The sequence below is a fragment of the Rhincodon typus genome, chromosome 2 (genome assembly GCF_021869965.1).
Source record: "Rhincodon typus isolate 14 chromosome 2, sRhiTyp1.1, whole genome shotgun sequence".
NCBI lineage: Eukaryota > Metazoa > Chordata > Chondrichthyes > Orectolobiformes > Rhincodontidae > Rhincodon > Rhincodon typus.
In genome coordinates, this window is record NC_063333.1 from 98,581,901 (window position 1) to 98,592,073 (window position 10,173).

The window sequence follows — 10,173 nt, forward strand, 5'->3', positions numbered from 1 at the left end:
ATGAATTGGACAAAGCTTCCCTTTATTCACTTAACACCTCAATGAAGTGCAATAAAGTGGTCTCCATTTTTGGGCTGGTTATGAAGCACGTGTGAGCTTTGAAAGAGAAGATGGAGAAAGGGCATATAGAAGTGGGATCGTTTCTCAAGCCACATTCACTTCTTACTCCATCCAATCCCCTGGTCAGCCTCACAAAGAGAAAGTCCTACATACAACCTCTTTCTCTCATGACTGATTCTGCTGCTGTAGAGCTTGTGGTGGAGCTCTTCAAAACTCACAGAGTGTTTTATAGCAAGAGCATCTGAACTGTGAGGGCAGGAAATGAGTGGTCTACCATTAACTCTGCTTCCAGTCTGGTTAGAGACCAGTAACGTTTGTTTGAAGTAGTCAAAATTTGAATTCTTAGTTATTGACTGAGAGAGCAAAGCCACAAGATTCTATGGTTTTATACAATCAGAATAAAATTTCACTCTTCAAAAGCCACTAAACAGTCAATACTATTCATTTTGTATTCTAACCTATTGAACCAGCATGAGGTCAACATGAAATAACAGGTAAACCACAGTCAAACATACCATTAACTGCATATTACTTGGAAGATGCAAACTTGAGAGATTGCATTAATTTATGAGCCATTCATTGAGAGAAAAGGGAGTCACAAAATTCTTCAAAGCTTATCTTTGTCATGAGGGATTTCAGCTCCTCTCTTTTGAAGATTTTGTCTCTGATTTTCCTCAGTAATAGTTCTAATTCAGCCTGGAGGCCTTTCTGCTTCTTCTGTGACTTGCAAGCAAATGCCAGGCAATAGGCCTCAAACTTAGAATGCCCCAGCAACTGCTCAATAGCTGGCTGCTTGATCTTTGCACAGGGGTCTGTGTCCCACTGGTTTCACAAGGTTGCAGGCCTATACCTAATCTCTGGTCTGTTTCCACCTTCCAATCTCCTGCAGAACTCCATATCTCACTGCCTTTCCTTTGCTCCAATGTTAGATTTGTAGACCACACAGCCGTATTTCAGTTTCACTGAGCTAAAATTGGTCCCTTTGGGCAGCGCTGAACCCAGCACCCAGTCTCATGAAGCCAATGACTGCTGTTCACTTTATCTTCACTGAGCTGACAATTTCCCCAGAATTCCCTAAGCCCTCACCTCACCATCCTACAGTACAACACACAGACCTTCCAATGCCTCTCCTGCTCTAAAGTAAAGTGGTATCATACTAAATTTTAAAACAGGGTCAAACTCTGTTCTGAGGCAGAGTCTAATGTATCAACTTTTGATATTTCTGTACCTTATATGTTACAATGTTCAGTCAACGAAAGATCCCTCCCATTAGTGCTAACTTACGATGGCTCCACCACAATCCAAAAATATAGATTCTTCAATGTTTTGCTGAAGAGTTTGCATCATGTAAGAATAGTTAAAGAAAGAAAATACAAGCAGTCTCTGGGATACGAATGAGGTCCATTCTTGAGTATGCTCAACAATCAATTTGTGCGCAGTTCAGGCACAATACATAACAATATAAAATAGCCATTCGTAAATAATAGTAAATATTTAAATGTCAGATCTTCAATATTAATATGGGACCTCGTTCATAGGTACAAGTGTTTGTAAGTCGAATGTCCCTAACTTGCAGACCGCCTGTATAAAATTTTTATTTACACAAAAAGATTCTGTTGAGTGTTTAACTGTGTTACATTGTCACATTTCTGTCTTATGTTTAGGAACCACAAATTGGATTTCAAAGCTCCATTGTCCTGTCTCTGCCATTTTTGCCCACTGCCTGTCAAGTAGCCATCTGCCTTATGAAGAATGGTATGACAAGATTGAAAGAAAAACAATGGGAGGCTGTGAGATGAACAAATAGTTGCATTTGGGACTGGCATTTGGAGGGGGTATGGTGGCGGTTGTGATATTGCTTTATATGAGGAGTTTCACAGAAGCAACAACTCAAGCCTGTCTCAAGAGAACAGAAAGATCCTACTGAGCTATGGGATATGCTGAAGGATCAAATACATGCAAAAGTAAACTTTAGAATTCACCATTTTGGAGTTGATGTCTTACAGGAACAACCACAAGAATCAATAGATCAATTTGTCAGGAGGACTCATGACAAGAGCAAGGCCTATGATTTCTCACAGGCTGTCTGAGAGGATGAAGGAGCTTGTTAAAGCTTCAAACCCCATCAACATTTTCCAAAACAATCTCTTGGAGAAATAAAAAGGTCTTTGAATAAAAAAGGATGCTGTGATATTATGTTAAAGGTTGAATATGTTATTGACCCATGGACCAGGATGAAACCTTGGGACTATGAGGCATGAGGAATGCAGGTTACAGAATGCAAGAGTAAGGGTATACAATTATGCTGCTCTGTAACTGAAAGTTAATTTTTATTCATTCATAGGATGTGGTCATCACTGACTGGGCCAACGTTTATTGTCCATTCCTAAATTCCTTTGAGAAGGTGGTGGTGAGCTGCCTTCTTGAACTGCTTAAGTCGATGGGCTATACACATACACCCACAGTGCTGTTGGAGAGGGAATCCAGGATTCTGACCCAGCAACAGTGAAGGAATAGCTATATATTTCCAAGTCAGGATGGTGAGTGGCTTGGAGGGGAACTTGCAGGTAGTGGCGTTCCCATGTATTTTCTGCCCTCATCCTTCTAAATGGTAGCAGTTGTGGGTTTGAAAGGTGCTGTCTAAGGAGCCTCAGTGAATTTCTGCAATGCATCTAAAAGATGGTACACACAGCTACTACAGAGTATTGGTGGTGGAGGGAATGGATGTTTGTGGATGTGGTGCCAATCAAGCAGACTGCTTTGTCCTGAATGATGTGTTCCTGATCTGCACTCATCCATGCAAATGGGGAGTATTCCACCACACTTCTGACCTATCCCTTTAAGATACCACGCTGTCTGATGAGCAAACACATGGTTGATTTTCAAGGAAACCACTTAACAGCCCTGTTTGAGAATGGCAAATGTGTCGGTAAAATATACCAAAGAGTGCCCCAGATCTGTCCAGGCATGTGTTCCACATCTTTAGCGTCCCAACTTGTTTGCTCAATTAGTCGTATGGTGTTCATGTGGCTCTATTGTACTTCAAAGCCAATGTTTAAACAGCTGGTGAGATCAGCTGTATTCTTACAGGGTAGTCCTTGTTTTCAAGGAATGCTGATTCTGCTTCAAGCTGTTACTGTCAAGGAGCCCCAGAAAGCTGGAATCAATGTTTATTAGGAAGCAAACTCTCTGCTGGTTGGAGTCATACCTGACACATAGGAAGATGGTCGTGGTTGTTGGAGGTCAGTCATCTCAGCTCCAGGACATCTCCACAGTAGTTCCTCAGAGTAGTGTCCTAGGCCCAATCGTCTTCAAACGATTCATCAATGACCTTCCCTCCATCAGAAGGACAGAAGTGGGGTTGTTTGTTGATGATTGCACAATGTTCAGCACAATTCATAACTCCTCAGATACAGAAGCAGTCCATGTTCAAATACAACAAGATCTGGACAATATCCATTCTTGGGCTGACAAGTGGCAAGTAACATTTGCACCACACAAATGCCATACAATGACCATCTCCAATAAAAGAAAATCTAACTGTCATCCCTTGACATTCAATGGTATTATCATCATTGAATCATACACTATGAACATCCTGGGGGTTACCATTGACCAGAAACTCAACTGGACTTACCACATAAACACAGTGGCTAAGAGCAGAGACTAGGAAGACTGCAGTGAGTAACTCACCTCCTGACTCCCTAAAGCCTGTCCATCATCTACAAGGCACAAGTCAGGAGTGTGATGGAATATTCCCAAGTTGCCTGGATGGGTGTAGCTCCCACAACGCTCAAGAATCTTGACACCATCCAGGACAAAGCAGCCCACTTGATTGGCACCACATCCACTTCCTCCATCACCGTGCTGAGTAGTGTCAGTGTGTACTGTCTACAAGATGCACTGCAGAAATTCACCAAAGTTCATTAGACAGCACTTTCCAAACCAACGATCACTTCCATCTAGAATGACAAGTGCACCAGATACAAGGGAACACCAGCACCTGCAAGATCCACTCCAAGCTACTCCAAGCTAACCTTTGTGACTTGGAAATATATTGCTGTTCCTTCACTGTTACTGAGTCAAAACCCTGGAAATCCCTCCCTAAAGGCATTGTGGGTCAAGCTACAGTATGCAGACTGTAGCGGTTCAAGGAGGCAGCTCACCATCACTTTCTTAAAGGCAACTAGGGATGGGCAATAAATGCTGACCAGACAGTGACACCCATGTCCCATGAGTGAATTTAAAAAACACTCTGGGCACTTTAACTTGCACAGAATTATTGAATCACTGGAGCTCCCTAGACATCTCAAACTCTAAATCATGATCTTTTAGTGTTTGCAATTCAGCTGAACATTGATGGAATAGACTTTGTTTTGGATTGATGAAGATTTTTGGGTAATCTGGGAGCAGGCTTTGATGGTCCCATTTGTGCTTGGGTTTGTGGAAACCCTGTCAGACAACTAAGCTGGGTATGCACACATTCCACCTGGTTTCAGTGAAGTGAAATGGCACATGACTGTCAATCCTGGTAGATTCTGTCATCTTTGAGATGTTTGTGAGCAGCAGATTGTGGGATTCTATAACTATTACCCACAGATCCCTGGAAAGAACCAGAGGTGTACATCTAGTGTTGCAAATATTGTTACTGTGAGACAAAGCCTTGTGTTTATCTTGAGGATTGAAAGGCTGTTGCCCCTGCTGCTCTTGGTGGTTTCTGGTTTTGCTTTATTTTTTCCTCACTTGAACCAAAGGTAGTGCTGCACAAGCTGTTCACATGTTGCATGAAGATCTGGGAGATGCAGATCAAAGGCAACAATACCAAGGTAGTGTAAGTGGCCTCCCAAAGTATTGAAAAACACATTCAAAGCAATGAGAATGCTCTTCCACTTAGACAAGGAAGTTGGTGTTAGACCTCAATGTTTAAATCTCAAAATTCTTTGCCTGCCAACTGCGCAGGCCTTCAAAATCTGCTGTCTTCTGGGTTTATTTCTCTGACAAAGTCTGGGAAACCCGTGCACACAGCTCTAAAATCAGAATCCTGGGTTAAAACAGCAGGTAAAACTAACAGGCATTTTACACATTGAAGAAGAATCATATTGAACTCAAAAAAGGTTAACTGTGTTTCTCTCTCCACAGATATTGTCAGACTTGCTGCTTTCTCCAATGTTTACTGTTTTTATTTTAAATGGCAGATCTACCGGTCTCTGTGGGTTTCCCATGAGCTGGAGAACATGCTCAAGTTATGGGTGTAACGTGGCAGGGTCATGCTGGCTTGCCAATACTTGAGCAGTTTTAGCAGTTTTAACCTGCTGCCCGCATGGAATCCCATCCACCTGACAGGTTAACACTTCCCCAGTACTGTACCACCAAGCATAACGTTACACACTATCCTTCCATATCTGTGATGTTCTTTCATTCACTCATGCGATATGGGTGTCTCTGGCAGGGCTAGCATTTACTGCCCATCCTTAGTTGCCTTTGAGAAGTTGGTTGTGAGCTGCCTTCTTGAACCGCTGAAATCCATTTGTTGTAAATACACCCACAGAGCCATTTGGGAGGGAATTCCAGGATTTTGACCCAGTGACAATGAAGGAATGGTGATGAATTTCCTAGTTAGGATGGCAAGTGGCTTAAGGGAACTTGCAGATAGTGGTGTTTGCATGTATCTTCTGTCCTTATCCTTCTGGATAATGGTGATTGTGGGTTTGGAATGCGCTGTCTAAAGAGCCTTGGAGAGTTTCTGCAGTGCATCTCTTAGATGGTACACACTGCTGCTACTGAGCATCAGTTTAGTACTGTGATAACTATGTCCTTGACTGCTGACTTGCATCCTGATCTCAAATCTTTCTTTTGTTACGTCCAATCGTCATCATGATTTATAATGTCATTGTGCCTCATACCTGTGATTAACCACTAGAAGGAGCTTAATACAGAGGCATTATGTAACAAAAATGTATGTGCATTTTTGAAGATTATCTGTGGAAGGTATTTATGGTGAAATTCGACGACAGTACTTACTGTTTAAAAAGCATCCATGACATACTTCACCAGATTGATGATTATCCTATTAATTCTTCCACCTCTTCCACAACTATTATTCAAAAGGGACACAGCATGTAAAGATCTGAAGCAAACAAACAAAATTATTAAAAATAAATTGATTTATAAAATAGCTGACTATTATAATGCTGCAATGACTCCCACAATATGCTTCAGTAAGATTGCTACAATTATTATTGAGGATTGGAAATGGCCATACCTCCTATCTTTTACATTTCTATTTGACACCACTATATCTCTAAGCTTGTAAGGAATATTAATGTGGCATCTTTTAGCACAACTAATTAGAATCATTGCAAGCTGCCAGTATTCACAGCAAGAACCTATGCCATACACTTGCTGTAGTGGGCAGTTCAGTTATCAGAGGAAAAATAATGATGATGTGTATGTTAACAAAACAGCTTTGGAGATAAAACAGACTCATGGGGCAGTATCTTAGTTTTGGGGTGAGGACCTCAATGCTAGGATCACAGCGGAGGACAATATTTTAAGTACACCTGCCTGGGCATTTTCATCCGGGGTTATGTGATATAGGTTAGGTGAATAGCACACTATCTTCCTACCCATTTCTAGCTCACCTGAATAGTACAGAGGCTGAAATCAGAAATCATATGTAACTGAATGAAGTTGTGTCAATTGAAATTGAAAGCTCAATAGACTCCAATATTATGCTGTCTGTGCCATGAAATGTTTGATGTGGTCAGGCAGGAGTGGACATTTGCTATTTGTTTATAACGTGGAAGGAGTACTATCTTCAGGGGGTGCCTTTTGTCCATTAGGGATAACCTCAAGACGAAAGCATGCCCTTCCTTCCTGTCTGCCTGCACTACCAAAGACAACTCTCACCCATCCTGACACCTTTCCTGTAGGGCTAAAACAAAAATTATTGTGCCCAAAAAAAAAACACTGAGTTACCACATGGTAGAGTCCATTAGCCTCCTTCGTGGGTGTGTCTGCAAGTCCTGATAACACCTAAGCTAAGTGGCTGGTAGCATCAGAGAGTGGGGTTCTTCCCAATGTAGACCAGAGATTCCAATACAGATCAATATAACCCATCCGCAGCACATCATGGTAGCTACTGGGGTGGGGTTAGGGGTTAATTAAATGTCTCCCGAACCCAGTCATGTTTAGCCTCAGCTCCCAACACTATGTCAGAAATAGTTGTCACACATAATTTTCAAACGAATGGCCAGTTAATGGCCAAATGTCCTAATGCTGCAGGATCAAAAGGACACCCTCAGGAACTGAGAGACTGCAGCCTGCAGGTAAGGGAAAGACAACATTTCTCCATCTTGAGAGAATCTCTTCGCACTTTCAACAGTTTGAAAAATAAAAAGGTCCACAGTTGCTGAGATTACCCCATCACAGGGTGGACTACAGCTGTAACTATTCAATCATTGAGACCCAGGGTGGGGGTGCACTGGTGGTTGTGGTTTTAAAAGCCCTTAATTGTCTTTATTGTCGACTTGCACTTGGAGGCAGGTAGCCCTTTCACCCCGCATTGTATGAGGCAATTGTTTTCGAGGGGTCCTATTCTATTGATGTTTCACTCTCTCTGAGTCTGTGGGAGACAGTGCATTCTACTCTAGTTTTTGGACGGAGCAGATGTATCTGTACCAGCTCCCTAAGGTTCCTAGTAAAAATGCCTAACTATATATTGTTGTGCTTATTGCTATAATGGCAATAACCCCTCTTGTTATCGAAGGACAATGCCTGTTCTGCAGATCCGCTACCACTGATCACTAGGCAGCCTCAGGAGTAAGCAAAATTAAAGGATGATTGGTGGCAGTGAACTATGTCGAATAACCCCCACCCAGTATCATGTACTGGGAGAGGTGGCAAATACCACAAGTTATTAAGAGCAATCATTTGGGAAATTACAGCATCCTGATGTGTTTTAGATTGGCTTTGAGATGGAACAGTACCAGCAAAAGGACATGCCTGCTTGCAACAAAAATTCCTCTTCCAATCCTGCTCCCGATACCACTGAAAATTCAGTCCAATGCAGAATCATAGCTTAAAGTTCACCATAGTTTCATGTTCATAATTGGAATGATATTAAACAAAAGAGACACACATACAAGACTAGAATGAATGCATTTCTTTAATAATTAATTTCCATTAGTTATGTATTAGAATGGATATTGAAAATAATAAGTGAGCAGCTTGGATTTGGCTTGTCCCGCAAAAGGTATCTGGCATGCAAAATGATTCTTTTAACTTGTTCTCCTTCTTTTAAAAGGACATACAATGTAGCATCAATTCATTAGAAGTGCAGTATCGGGAAACTGCATGTAACAGTGGGTGAGGACATTGTCCTCTCACCTTGGCAACTTGAGTTTGAGTCCAGGCCAGCCTGATAGGATAGAAGCCTTTTCTCTCTGACAGCTGGAAGAGTCTGAAAGAAATGAGTTTAGGCAGTCTCAATCCAATTTTTAGTGGGTTAGAATCTGCAACACAAAATTACCCATTAATCAGCACCAATTAGCACCAAATTGGCAGCCTTATTCAGAAAGGCTAAGGAGATAGCTGCTGTGGGAAATGGAAATGTCATTATGATGCAGTAGAAGGTGTTTTTCTGAGACTAGGGTTAAGATGCATTTTTGGGTCAGTGGCAAATCTATCTGAAGTGCTTAATGAGGATCATGAATAACAAATCACCTAGCTTTACTGTGAGTCAACAAAACTAAAAGATGTCCGATTTTGGTTAGCAAAGGAAAATTATTGTTGCTACATTCAAAAAATCTATTCTTTATATGGAGCTGCAGCTCGAAATACTGAGACTGAGTATTCATGGAGAAGCCAAAGTGTTATGGGAAAATTCAGCAATAAACATCACAGTACAAAGCATGGGAGCATTTCTTCACACTGAACCTATCTATGGAATAGCGAGTTACGTGACCTGTGCTTAACTCTTTCATACAGCTATTTACAGCACTATTCCTAATGCCAATGTTCACCATTCCATTTTATACCTGAGAATAATATGTCTCTCGCTAAATATACTGTAGATTTGGAATTTGGCTTGTTTTCCAATGTCATACACTTGACTATTTTTTTCAGCAGAAATTAGATAGCAACTCTGAATACCACCATATTTAAGCATCTTCCCTTGTAGAAGCAGCTATGCAGCATTTCAACTTCAACAGTCCCTTCGAGCAGCATATTACCATAATGTAGTATTTAAAGTTTCTCAATTTTTTCTCTAATTCCAGCTGCGACACATTAGTTAACAACTCACCCATAGGATCTCAGCATAATGCACCATTCCCAGTGGGATTAGCCAGAAATATGTGCAAAAACAAACTTTGTTGTTCTATGTCAGTAGTAAATCCCATGACCTATTCACTTAGTGCTGACAGGAATTATTTTTTGTAGTGCACCTTTCAGCCTTGAAAAGCCATCAACCATATGTTGGAGTGGTCCTTTGGGTAAGTTTATCATTAACAAGCCCCAGCTGGAGGTACAAGAACCCCATAGACTAGAATGACATTGCACTAATTGACAGAGACATCTCACTATGTGGAATAATAGGTTATTGTATAAAATGTGGTTTGCTGACCAATGTCATAACAACTGAATAATAGCAAGGGCACGGTTTGAACTCTGAACTTTTTGACAGTCTAGAACATTCAATTATTGCATCTGGGCAGTTTAAACTTCAGTTGTAGTTTCCAAACAAAAAGTGAAAAAAAATTACATTCATGACTAAAATTCCAGTTAGTTTTGCTCAAAGAAATCTAGGCATTAAGTATGAATTCCTAAAAATCTATGAAAATTTCCTGAAATATACAACAAAATAGTATTAAATATCCCCGTCTTCAATTTTATCTTATTTTCTTCCTAATTTCTAGATGGACCTGCTTATAACTGTTCACAGCATGCATGACAGAACACATTATTTGTACAAGAACAGAAGTTGCTGGAAAAGCTCAGCAGATCTCGCAGCATCTGTGAAGAAAAAATCAGAGTTAACCTTTCGGCTTCAGTGACCCTTCCTCAGAAGGGTGTTCTGAGGAAGGGTCATTGGACCCGAACCATTAACTCTGA

The 10,173-nt window shown here is 41.0% G+C and overlaps 1 long non-coding RNA gene across 1 annotated transcript in view; it reads right to left on the reverse strand.

Moving 5' to 3' along the window:
• Positions 1-10,173, reverse strand: part of LOC125487145 — a 45,160-nt gene that overhangs the window by 11,298 nt on the left and 23,689 nt on the right. Inside the window, exons 3-4 of the long non-coding RNA XR_007265665.1 lie at positions 8,449-8,521; positions 6,082-6,187 (exon numbers count right to left, since the gene is read on the reverse strand). This is a non-coding gene — a long non-coding RNA (uncharacterized LOC125487145). The remainder of the gene's footprint in view (positions 1-6,081; positions 6,188-8,448; positions 8,522-10,173) is intronic.